Below are 13,406 nucleotides of genomic sequence, written 5' to 3'. Positions count from 1 at the left end.
CCAGGGTTTGAACCGGGCCCTGCTGCGCCGAGGCGCACACAACCCAGCGCGCCTTGGTTTCAGGTTTGCGCTTTCGTCTGCGGTGTCTTCAGTGAGGGCCTACTACTTGCCAGACCCGTCCTGGGCGCGCTGTTAACCAGAGATACCGTCAGCTCTTCCATTCCAGAGTGGGAGAGAGTGAACAGAGCACACACGCGTGACACCGCGTAGGCGAGCTGCACCAGCACCAGCGAGAAACGCAGACCGGGGAGACCGGAGTCCTGGGGGGACAGTGGGGTGCACGTCCAAGTCAGGGGTCAGGGAGGCCCCATTGGGAAGGTGACATCTGGGCCAGGACCTGAAGGAGGTGTGGGATTGAGCCGTGTGGGGAAGAGCGTTCCTGGCAACAGGAACAGCAAGTGCAAAGGCCCCGAGGCAGGAGCGTGGCAGGAATGTCCAAAGACCTGCAAGAGCACAGGTTAGTTACTGTGTCCCCCAGAAGACTCCAGAAAGAAGAGGGTCCTTGTTTCTGGCCGTGTGCACGAGGAAAGGTTTACCAACTGTACAGGGGACTCTCTGATGGCTGTTTTAATAGAGACAAGAACAGTGGCTTTTGGACGGCATTTGGTTGGGTTAAGGGGCCTGTGGATCCCAACACTGAAGGTCTCCTGTGCGCTCACACGTCCCCAGGGCAGGCAGAGCCCTCCCAGCCTGGCAGGACCGCAGGCTGACGACAGCACACTGGGCTTTGGGCCGGGAAACCGACGGTCTGCTCTGCTCTGTACTGACAGTCCGCATGTTTTTATTAGACTTCTGTGGCAAACCCTAAACTTGCCCAAGTTTGTGCAGGCCCAGAGAGTTGTCAGAAAGTGGAGCTGTCACTGGTCCCAGTGACCTTCCCCTGAGTAGAGCAGGCCTCCCACAGCTGTTCTCTGGGGTTTCATCTCTCCGTCTCTCAGGCAGTGACCGGTGAGGGAGAAGGTGACTCAGTGAGGCTGGGGTAGATATGGGCCGCTGCTGAGGTTTTATGGGATCCCCTGGACACCGACAGGTCCTCGGGGCCATGACAGCCTCTCCTGCAGACCTCACCCAGAGAAATAGTGCCCCCCCCCCGCTCATGCAGTGTTCCATCCATCTCAGTGAAGGGCAGTATGGAAGACGTGGTTAAAAACTCATAAAGTGCCCTGCACTGGCAGTGGCGACGGTCCCTCGCGCTCGGTAGTCGGTAATCCATGGATGTTTACTTGGCCGGCGTGTGGTCAATTTTTAATCCAATTCATCATCATTGGTACAGAAGCTAAAAAACGATCGTGCTGCAGTGCCTGTGCACTTCCTGCCTTTGCCACCCCGAGGACAGGACTCCGCAGGAGAACACCGCATTTGCACACAGCCCGAGGTAGCCTGGGGGAGGGGGCCCCCCCCGCAGAATCCGCTCCGGGGCAGCGAGACCTGGCCTGCTGCACCGCACGGCCATGAGGGCTGACGGGGACAACGGCCCCACAGCCCCAGGGCAGACCCAGTAGCTCACAGCCCTCGCTCAGTGCAAATACACTGACCCAAAAGGCAGCGAGCGAGCAAGTGTTTCCTCTGAGTGACGGCAAGACCTTGGACGCAGCGGGCAGGAGGCAGGGCGGTGCCAGCTGGCGCCTGGAATCCCCACGCTGGGGCTCCAGACCCGCGGGAACCTCTGCCCGGTGCTTCGAGGAGCAGAAGCAGAAGCCACCCCGTCACACAGTGAGCGTCCGCCTTTGAAGGTGGCCATCTGTCCGTGGCTTTCCTGGAGCCAGCAAGGGAACACTGGGAGAGAAGCAGAGCTTGTGCGCGGCGGCCAAGCTTGGGTTCCCACGAGTTCACGCCCACACCTCACGGCCAGTAAAGGCTGGGCCCGGGGCCGGAGGGAACCGCTCTGATCCAGGCGGGCCGGCCTGGCTTCCGGGGAGGCCTCGGCCCAGAGCTGAGACGCCCACTCGTGGGGCTCAGAGTCTAGGGTCCTATCAGGACAGTGATCTCACGTCAGGGGAGAGCCTGCGTCTGTAACCGGGTGATAATTCGCTCCGCCACGATTAACGTAGAAAGTCAGCTTATTTAACTTTTTAAATTAAAGCTTAAAAGCCTCTAATTAAAATAATAAATCAGAGAACCATTCCTGTGGGAAGGTGAGAGGAGCTGGATGGATTCTGGATTCTTCCCTTCAGCAACTCAAGGTCGGAACAGCCGCCTTACAGGGTGGCTCTCCCCACTCTGCGGGCTGGGCCGCCGAGGGCTGCTCTGGGCTCCGGTCCCGCCAGACACTGCAGGTCGGGGTGCGCGTGGCTGGCCCCCACCTGGCACCCCTGCTCCTCCCAGATGACGGCCCCAAGAATCAGAGTAGGGCTTGGGCACCACCCACCCAGAGGGACATCCTTCTCCCTGGCAGCCGAGTGGGCCAAGATTTCAGGGAATGGCATCGCCACCATCCTGATCCCAGACTTGCCCAGGAAGAGGGTGCGTTGGCAGCTAGAACCCGGAGAAGGGCTGGTCCTGAGCCCGGGGACGGAAGGTTAAGTGTTTGGGCAGTTCTCCTTTTCTCTCTTCCCACCCACGTTATTTGAGCAGGGCTGCACGTGAGCTGCCTGGTCCCACGAGCACTGCCTTGGCAAGCGAGAGGGCCCTGGGAGGCCAGCGGCACGGCACCCGGTACCCAGGGGAAGGATGGAGAAGCCCCCCGGGAGCTCTACACGTGGTCTTCATGGACAGGCTCTGACATGATGACGCACCACCTCTCCTCTCTCACCAGCACGTGGGCTCCTGCCAGGGACTCACGGGTCCTCCTCTCTCGGAACAGCCCATTCGTTCCAATGAGCAAACATGCTGTTTCCCGGTGAGCCCCCCTCCCAGGCCTGCCCAACAGGGAGAAAGGGATTTATTCCTTAAAGCCACTCAGCACAGCTGGTGACTGATCAGTGAGGGGAACGTGAGACTGGGGCCAACTGGCAGCCAGCAGCCCAGCAGCCCTCTCCCCGGGGCCGCGGCTCTCTGGCAGCCCTGGAGGTGAGGTCGCTGCTCTGCGCGTCAGAGGGGCCTTCCGCACGTCGTAGGGACGTAGGTCAGAGGGGAGTCTCCGACCACCCTGACACAGTCAATACCGACTCCAGCTTTCTTCCTAGAGGTTTGCCCCCTTCGTGCCTCAGTCTCCTCGTATGTGAAATGGGAAGAGGAACCGTGTCTGCCCCACGGGGCTGGGGTGAGGATCTGACGAGTGAATGCGATACACAGACGGTAGGAGGCGCTCAGTAAGCGACGGTGATGACTCGAGAGGATGACGAGGAGTGGTGACGCTGACAAGGGGAGAGGACGTGTGATACGTAGTTTGTGACTCTCCTGGGACCAAGTGCTACCAAGGCACCCTTGGGGTTCCCCGGACACGAGCCGACACGTGTTGACTGTGCATCTGCTACACTGTGTGGGGGGAATGGAAGGCAGACAAGAGGGGTCAGTCCAGCACGGCGGGCAGAGGACGGCCATCAGATCACAGGCAGCTGCGGCTACACCCTCTTCTCCCAGCCCTTCGGTGTCAGAACGAGAGAAAGGGTTTAAGAGCAAATCTAATTACTCACGCTTCTGCCCTGGAAATTAACTTCTCCATGGGCACGGTCTGCAGTGGAAACGGGCCAGGAGGGCAGAAGCAGGGCTTTGGGGGCGAGGCACAGCCAGCGCCAGGCTCTCAGAGACGGTCCCAGGCTCAGGGCAAGCGCTCCCGGGCGGGACTCCCGGCATCGATCACTGAGCTTCCTTTTTATCCTGGACCCAGACGAGAACTGTGCACTTAGACCGAAGACCGCCACAGGCTAAACGGGGTGGGAAAGACCCCACTTCTCTGTGAACCCATAATCACAGTTGCCCTAGTGCGCTGTTACCACACTGGTTAAAAGAACTGCTCAGAATTTAATGAAAGTGAGTCAGTAAAATGAACCCACCAAAATTCCAGCTTGAAAACAGAACCGCTCTCCTCCTAACCGGCAATGTCTGCGCAAACCCCAACCTACTACCAGAACCATTTTATCGTCACAGCTGGAAATTTGCTTTGAATTACCTGGATAACGACACTGACGCTCGTTTAGCGACGGCGCACCACACAGCTAATGCATCTCGGGGGCCTAATTTCTAAACTCCAGCGTTGCATGGTTATCATGTAACTAGAATTAGTGATGCTCCACCAGAACAGAATGGCCCGAGTTTGTCTTCGCGTGATTAAAATGCAGGTAGTTGCACATTAATGTTGTTAACAAGACTTTGCGGATCCCAGCCGAGCCATCCATCCGGGAAGTTCACAAACACTCAAGAGCCCAGGGGTCCCCCTACCCCGAAGTCCAAGTGCACGCAGAAGGGCGGCGATTCTGCTAAGACAAAGACTCGATCTGGAATAAGACCGCGAACGAGCGGCAGTTTTGTTCATGAGTTTTATCTCTTCCCATCCCTCTGAGCTCCCGGGACAACAGCTATCACATTAAGAAGCTCCATTAATACACAAGCAGATCCAGGACTTGCCGTGCGTAAAACTCACCTCCACTCGGAGGCAACCTTGGAGTTGCACTGCTTTCACTCCCCCAGTGTTGTCTTGGTCACGTCACACAAAACTAAAGGTCTCCTGGGACAAAGGTCAACAAACTGTGGCCCGCGAGCTTGAATCGGACCTGCCGCCTGGTCCTGGGAGCAGTTCTGGGGGAGGTGGCCACCGCCGCTGGGCCCTTCCTGCCACGGCAGCTTTTGTGCTACAAGCAGAGTGGACATCGTAAACAGAGGCCCTGTGACCGCAAAGCCTGAAATGTTTACCAGCTGGCCCTTGGACGGAAAACATTTCTGGACCGTTGTCTTCGACCACAGAACCCTGTGAACCACGGCGGGCTGCCTGGTGACAGGGTTCCTGGGAAGTGAGGCCAGCCCGGGCCTCCTGTCGCCTGTCCCCACGGGGCCAAGCCTGGCCTTTCTGGTTATTAGCTCGTGGCACGTAGGGTGTCCGTTCACCCGTGAACACAGCACCCAGAAACACGCAACAGCGAGGTTAAAACTCAATAAAAATTTCACTGACTCATCAAGGGATGACCTTACATTTGGAAAGACCCAGAAATAAACTTCTCTTTTGACCAAATGGAAAATCAATTTTCAGTGACATTTCTATTCATCAGGCCCCAAAGTGAGGCACAGACCAGAGCTGCGGGAGGAGGGCCAGGCTACCCGGGGCCCTGGCGCCTGGCGCCCCTGGTCTGTGACACCCCTGAGCAGGGCAGAGCCACCGCTCACAGGTCTCGGGGCCAGACACTCATGGGGCTGGTGACCCTGAAGCCTGGGGACCTGGACCGAGGCTACAGGACGCACGTGGATCTATGCGTGTGGCCTCTATGAACAGCGGTGCTGTGGTGAACAAGTGCGAACGTCTTCAGCGGGGATGGCCCCTGGAGCGGGAACTCCAGATCACAGAAGGGCTGTGTGACGGACAAGAGGGCGCCCGCGGTCTGTTTGCTCTCAACTGTGGCTCAGTTAAGAAACATTCAAGTTCACATTTGGACTCTGGCCACTGCATCTGAAGGACTCGTTGTATTTAATAAAAGTCTGTGTAAGGAGCACCCGGGGTCCTGGTGGTGATTGGAACACGGTCTCTGCACGGAGGCCTGGACGACCCCCACCCCACCCACCAGGCTTTCTTTCCTCAATCACAGAAAGGTTGGAGTGGTTCCCCACCCGCTTCTGGGTCCTGGGGGCACACACATGGGGAGCCGACCAGAGAACAAAGCCTGTGTCTGCCCACGTCATCCTGGGTGTATTTTCCAGAAAAGACCCAGGCCTGGATGACTCAGCGATGCCCAAATGCACACCTTCGTCACCATTGCTGGCACATGCCATGGTCAAGAGACCCTTCAAAAGAAAGGCAGAGGAATGTGTGCGTGTCCCTTGGGGGCAGGGGTGCAGGGAGCCATCCCACCACAGGGGGGATGGGGGGCATCTGAGTGAGGGAGAGCGTGGGGCCACGCTCAGAGCCACAGGCAGAAGACACGCAGGCTCTCTCTTCCTTTAATACCATTTTTAATGTGTAATCAATCTTTGTGGGCTGTCCCCAGAGGGAAGGCATAATGGAATCAGGCTGTCACACAATCGCAAGCCACGTGCATCCTGTTAAAAACGGGATTGTGTCGTGTCTCCTGGAGCAACCCCGATGATTCCTTGAGGTGGGTGCGAAGTGTTTCTAAAAATGAATGTTCTGTGTTAAAAATGAACGTTCTGTGTGATTTAAGTAAACTTGATATGATAGAGGAAGGCGCTCTGCCACTCTAATGAGCCCATAACTCATTGTGTGGGTCCAATTCATCCCAAACGGAACTGCTGTTTACGTGGAGTTTTTGAGTAAAGGGTGCGATTTTGTGATTCATCACACCAAATCCGTTTTAGTCTCTGCACAAACGGCTCCAGAGGTGAATATAATCGGAAACACGGAGAGCAAGTGACTGCTTCCCCCCGGTGAGGGGCCCGGAGCTCGAGGCAGAGCAGCGAGGCCCGGTGGGGAGCTGGGCAGGCCAGCAGCGCTGTCCTGGTGTCCACAGCAGGTCGCTGTCCCACAGGAGAGTGGGCACCACACCTCCCCTCGAGCTGGGGGAAGGAAGCAGCCCAATGGAGGATGCCATGCGCTTCCGCGGATGGTGAAGGTGACCTGCGCTGAGGGAGTCAGGACAGCGGCCGCCCCCGGGACAGGACTGGCCGAGCACGAGGGGCTTCTGGGGACGCCGGAGAGGCCCCGTTCCCCCATCTACCTGCTGATCATGCGTGCAGACTCCCTCTGTGGAAGTCCGGTGGTTTGCGGACTTCTCTGCGCTGTTCTACACCCCAGCGAGCTCTGCCAGGTAAAGCAAGGAAAAGGACCGAGTCGCTGTGAGTGAGAAGCGGACAGCGCAGGGAGAAGGAGTCCTCACTTGCTCCGTTAGCGGCGTGGATCGAGCACCTAGGGTGTGCCGGGCCCTGAAACACGCACGACAGTCTTCACATGCTTGCCGGCTGACAGGCGCCCGGTGCCGGCCACGGGCCGAGCCCGCGTCTGAGACTGCACACACCCGCGTTCACTGAAGCGTCATGAGAGGAGGCGGGACCACTGTTACCCACAGCTTGTCCCTGAGGATCCAGATGGCACGTTCAGGCATCAAGCCCACATCTGGCCGGTGGGCGGCGGAGCCCGGATTCCGATGGCCTGTCCCCCCGCTTGTCCCCCCGCCCCACGCGCCCTCTCTGCCTCTCAGCAACTTGCCGCCAGGAGGGAAGCGCCGCCTCATCCCTGCCTTCCTATGGGCTGATCTCCTGCCTGCGGGGCGCTCGCCGGGGGGTGGGGGCGGCGAGGGGCGGCGAGGGGAGCGCGGCCCGGGAGGGATGCAGAAGGCGGCCGTGCGGGAGGCGTGGGCGCTGGAAGCACAGCGCAGGGGTCCACGGGGAGACAGGGTTCCAGAGTGGGGGATGGACACCATGAGGGTGGGGCCCTCGCAGACCCCAAGGGAGGCGTGAACAGAGGGCGGGAAGGTGGGGTGGGGCCAGGTCATGGGAGCCCCAGAAGCAGGCAGAGGTGCGGAGATTTCACGGGGTACCCAGTGGAGAGTCAGGAAAGACCCCAGTCTAAGGGGGACGTGAAGGAAGGAAGGGGAGGCTGGGGGCCGACGGGCCCTGAGCTGGGGAGGCTGTGGGGGGTGCCCGGGCAGCGGATGCTGCAGAAGCCAGGGCGGGAGGGGGCTCCTTGGGGGAGAAAGGCCTTCGGGAAGGAACAGCTGGGTCCTCACAGCCAGCCAGGCCTCCTCAGACGGTGGGGAGCTCCGGGGGAGGGCCGCCTACAAACCCAGGAACAGTTCATCCTGGGCGGAGACCTGCCGTCTCAGCCGTGGCTCTTTCTTCCCGTTTCGGGAATACTTCCCTCACTGTGCCTAGACTCCAGGGTCCACAAAGACAGTGACTCTGTCCCACACTGTAATTCCAGCATCCCAGACACCCCTGTGCCCCCAGGGGAGCCCTGAAACATCCTCTCTGGAATCTCAGTGCACCCCCTTATGAGGAAGGCGCTCCTCATACAGGTGAGGGGTGGAGGCTCAGAGAAGCCAAGCTGCCAGCCCAGAATCACACAGCAACAACATGGCAAAGCTGTGATTCGAGCCCAGGTCAGCCTGTTGCCGAAGACTATGCTCTGGGCTGCCACTGCCACCGCGGACGGCCGCCTCCTCTGGGAGGCGACAGGGTCCCGGGGGAGGTGTGGGGGGCGCGGCTCCTTAGTCTCTCCGCGTCAAGAAGACGCTAGGGGTGCGGACGATTCTTTCCCATGAACAGCACGAGGGGTGAACAGAAAGGCCTGCACATCCTCAAAATAAACAAGGAAAGTTCTGAATTCATAAATCTGTCCACGAAGAAAGCAAACTGCGCACAGGCACCTCGCTTCGAGCCTGCCCCCACCCCACTTCCTTCAAAGCGCCGACGTGTTTTTCAAAAGAAGCGCCTGCGTTAGCGTCGCTGAGCCGGGTGCTCCTCTTGGGCGGACGCCAGGGCCGTGCCTGTGGGTTCTAAGTGCCCTCCGGACACTCCGGCTGTCTAAGTGCCCTGCTCCGGCTGTCAGCTGACACCCCGCCCGCGAGACTCACAGCGCCCTGCCCTGCGACTGCAACGCTGTATCTTACATCAGTTGCTAATGGCTGGACCTGGGGGTCGGAAGCTCTGCTTTGCAAGCCTGCGGGGAAGGGCTGCTCATCACGGTGTTAGAAGCAGGGGAGACACCGCTGCTCAGCTCCCGGGAGGACGGGCCTGCCGAGTCGAGACTTGGCAAGACCGAGTGATGCTGCTTACACCATCCCTGTGGGCCTTCATCTAGCCCCACCGTCACCTCCTTCCTGCCACGCCCGCCTCTCCCCGGGAAAGTCGGAGCCGTCTGTGATTTCACAGAACAAGACGCACAACATGTTCTCCCTGAAGGTGTCAGCTCCGTGATCTTCCTAACTCGTTTCCCCGAGTGAGCCACTTGATCCATTAGCTGGACGACAATATTCCAACCGCCCGCCGACTCCATAACGTCCCAGGTCCTCCTTTCTCCATCTCCTCACCGGCGACACCTTTCTAGAAGAACAAGCGTGGCGGTGCCCCCTTAACCGTTCTGTAAAGTCTTCCGAGATTGGGCTGCGCCTTCAGAAGCTGCTAATCTCTTCCTTCTTTCTCTGAATTGCTTAAAAACGGGTGCTTTTAGAGGCAATTTATTTGCTACACCCTGAGAATTTAAATTTCTGTAAACATGCTTTAATTTTTTAAATAGGTACTTTAAATCATGAAAATGCAACCCATCTGAATAAAAATGTTGCCCCAAGAATTTGGCGTGATAGTTTAAAAAAATTAAAATATAAAACATCGTGGAGCTGGAACAGGGAGGGATTCATCTTCGTGTCTCAGACGCCCGCTCGGCCCTCCGTCCCCGGACCTTGAGTCTCTCTTCCCCGTCTCCTCGCACGCTGACCCCGGCCCCTGACTTCCGCGCAGTCTGTGTTCGAGGCTGGTCCCTCTCCCTGCCTCTGTCGCCCCCATCCCACCGCCCGACCTTGGGCCTGAAGCCGCAGGACCCCTGAGCGCAGGGCTGGGCTCCTGTTAGCTATGCAGGTCGTGGGATGTTTCTCTGTTGCATTTCCACCCCCCCATCTCTCTGATCATTTCTAACTTTTAAAGCGTGTAGGGCACCGGACCTCAACCTGATGGAAGACCTGGCCACCTCAGAAAGCTGGACTCTTCCCCAAAACTAATTGCCAGGAAGCTGCTCGGCCCCCTGGGTCCGACTCCCAGCACCAGGGCACCCGGGGTGGGGGGAGAGGAGACTGTTAACCCCCACCTGCGGTGAGGATGCAAACCCAGAGTGGGGGTTCTAAGGTCACACCTCCACCTCCTGCCCCACCAGAAAGACAGAGCCAGGGCAACCCGTCAGTCAAAGGCACTGTGAAGGCGCCTCAGCTGATCACAGAGTGTGGCCCTGTCTGGATCTGAATTCAAATGATCCGTTTTTAAAGAGGATATCTGAGGCCCAGGGCACGTGGATGTGATGCTGCAGACGTCAGGGGATGGCTGAGAACATGTCTGCCTCCCAGCTGCTCCTGCAGCCCCAGAGCGGGCGGCGGGGACTGGGAGGACCTTCCTCTTCGCAGCTTCAGGGCAGGGAAGGCACAAACTCTGCGAGACGTTACTAACGGCCGGCAGACGCTCCCGGGACCCCTTGCAATCGCGCACGCTCGGGAGAGTGGCGTTCCAGAGCTGCAGTTTGTGACTTTCTGCAGCAGCCCTGTTGTGCGAGGTCGCTCGGCCGGGCTGCTTCTTGCTTAACCCCTCAGCCTCTGTCTCCGATGTGCCCTCGGCACCTTGGGTTTTTAAAAATTCTTTTAATAACTGAAGTTAGAACGAAAAAAGGGCTCAGGTTGGCAGTGTCGCAAGTGACAAATGAAACCTATTAAGGCTGTGAAATTAGCAGAGCTAAGTGACATCCGTGAATTTAGCAACGTTTTATGGCCCAGCCCAACTCTGCCATCCACACTTTTACTCACAAAAGAAACCCACTTTTCCAAATCATGGGAACTTGAAGCATCGTTTGTAGGGTCAAGGTGGACCCTTCCAAAGGGTGGGTGCGGCTCCAACCCCACCTCCCGGGACAAGGTGTACGCGCATCGATGGCGCTTCTGATGCAGGAGTTATTTATTAAAAGGAACAGAAAACCCCTTTCAGATGTTCTGCTTATAAAATGTTCCCCACGTGCTACCAAAGTTCACTGAGCTGGTAAGGGCTTTCTTTTCTTGTGTCAGTGTCAGAAAGGTCCCCTGTATTGAGCAGAGCAGGGATTCCTGTTCACCCCCAGGGCCGCTCCTTTCATGACCGCGGGGACTCCAGTACATCAGAGCCTCACAGCTGACACTGTGTCTGCAGAGGGGCCATCTAGGGGAGGTGGGAGCAGGGAAGTAACGAACTTCACACGCCTCGGGCCGGCAAACGCGACGTCTAAAATGCGCTGGGGCCATCGGGAGGAGAGGGCTCGTGCGCACGCGGCACAGCCTTTGTGGAGAGCAAGTGAGCCGCGCCAGGAAAGCTGACGGTGAAACAGCCCGTCGGCCCAGACAATCCAGGCAGGCACCTCAGCAGACGTGAGCATCTGGGCCAGGAGTCACACGGAAGGCTCCACGTCGCCACACTGCTTGCGACGACACAAAATTGGAACCGACCCCTGTGGGTCAGGGCAGGGCGGGTTCTGCTACGCCAGCAACCAGCCCCCAGGTCTCAGTAGCTGAACCCATACGAGGAGTCTGTCTCCAGCTCAGCCACCCCGGGGCAGCCGCCCCGTGGACCCGGGTCCGGCATTCCATGCTGCCTGGATGGGAAGGAGTTCCATGCGAGAGGGAGGGTCCTGAATGCCCTCCCGGGGTGGTTAAACCTGGCGGCGTTTAGTGGCACACCCCACCCTGCCCGCGTTTCACTGCCCAGGTCCACCCCTGGCTCTGAGGGGCCATCTGGGGCAACCCTCTCAGGGGCTCTGGAGGGAGCAGAGGGCACAGAACACCGTGCCCAGTGAGTGTGTTTCAGGGCGGCAGGGTGGGATGCCACGTACACACAGTCCAGGTAGTCGACAGAAAGCTTAGCGTAACCTCTGCACACACATGGCATAGGAGAAGTACAAGAGCCGGGCGGAGGGAGGCCACGCTCAGAAGCGTCACTTCTGGGGACAGAAGGGGATGTCGCCTTTCCCATGATGACCTCACCTCTGCAAAAACTCAGTTCACACCTATTCATTCCGGGTGGTGGGCACCCGTGTTTGCTTTGTCATTTGCACTTTTCAGGGTCTGGTTGATTCTGTTTACAGATCTGAGACTCACCGATACGCCTGCTGAAAACGGAAGACCCACCCCATGTGGTAACAGAAAGGAAGAGACGGCGGACACTGAGCTCGGCCCGAGTAAAGCTGGTGCCGGCGGGCCCCCCCAGGCCCCGTCGCTGGTCTGAGGTGTGAACTCCCTGCGCCTTATTTACCCCGCTTGTTCAATTGCATAAGCACCCTCTACATGCGGACTCGTGGGCGTCAAGTGTGGGCTGCGGTGCTGTGATGGCAGATGATGGGGAACTCCGTGTTCTGATTAATAACCTGAGCAAATCCTAACGGAATTAACAATGACTGCGGTATTCAGTGATTTTCTGGAGCGGTCCGGAAGAGACGCCAGACTTCCCCTCTGACACCCTCTGGGCACGCGGGTGGATGGCAGGGAGCAGCCTAGCTCAGGGCCACGGGGACTCGCCAGGTTTGTCTCCCACCCGCCTCCTGTGATGGAGCACGAGGGAGAGACATGGAAGGAAGCGGGGACGTCGGTGCCCGGAGAGGGGCCGGCAGGGCGTCCGCCGCGCGGTCTGTTTGTTGGATTACTGCCTTGGCAGGACAGTTCAGGAGCAACCGAATCGCTGGAAGCCACCGAGTTCCCACACATCAGGTTCTGCCAAGGGAATCCGCCTTGAAGACACGCGGATTCCGTCCAAGTTCTGAAGAGTTTATCCCAAAGACAGATACTAGAGATGGAGACATCTACCGAACGGGGCGGTTCTTTCGAGTCCTCTGTCACTACTGGTGGCTTTGCAAGATCCTCCCTGGGCCAGGAGACGCCCCCGGCTACCCCCACGGGCCCAGCGTTTGCAGGGTGCACTGAACACCCCTGGGAAGAGCTTGTGAACAGAACCGAGACCCCACGGCCGGAAGCTGAAACCCTGTGACAGAAAGCACGTGAATTCCCCACGAATCAGACACTGAAACCTGGGTATTTGTTCTCCCACATTCTGCAGCCTTCCCTTTCAAATGCGGCGCGGGCCGGCTTCATGAATATTTCCCAACACTGTCCCAGTTTCCAGGGCACAAGCCATATTAACCCATAGGCTTTTGGCTGGATTTTCATGTCTTTTCATGTAATTTTTTGCCTTTCAATAAAGTCAGTTCTTTAAATGTGCTACCACATGCAAGATCTTTCTAACTGCAGTTTCTAAACTGGATAAGGAGTATGTTCCTGTTCCTTCACTGCCCACCCAGCTCCCCGCATGCCTGCCCGGAAAGGGGGGGCCCTGTCTAGGTGCCAGACACCGCAGGGGCCCCAGGTCCTGCTCAGTCTGTTCCAGCCCTTCCTCTGCCCTCCTGTCCACACCTGAGCACAGACCAATCGGTCACCTCCCTCCGCCGAGGCTGCCCAGGATTTGGGGGCAGCAGGGGAGGAGTGGGAGCTGGCCACCGATACCCCGGGGACAGAGAGTCACCCTCTCCACCCTGGAAGGAGGCACGACCCCGGGACCAGCTCTGGCCAGGGAGATGCGTGCAGGGCTCGGGGCCTGTGCCCCTCTCGTCCTGCTGCAGGACGCTGGACACACATGTAGGGGCTGGGCACAAG

This window comes from Vicugna pacos, chromosome 19 (genome assembly GCF_048564905.1).
Source record: "Vicugna pacos chromosome 19, VicPac4, whole genome shotgun sequence".
Lineage (NCBI taxonomy): Eukaryota > Metazoa > Chordata > Mammalia > Artiodactyla > Camelidae > Vicugna > Vicugna pacos.
This window is presented reverse-complemented; position numbering follows the sequence as displayed.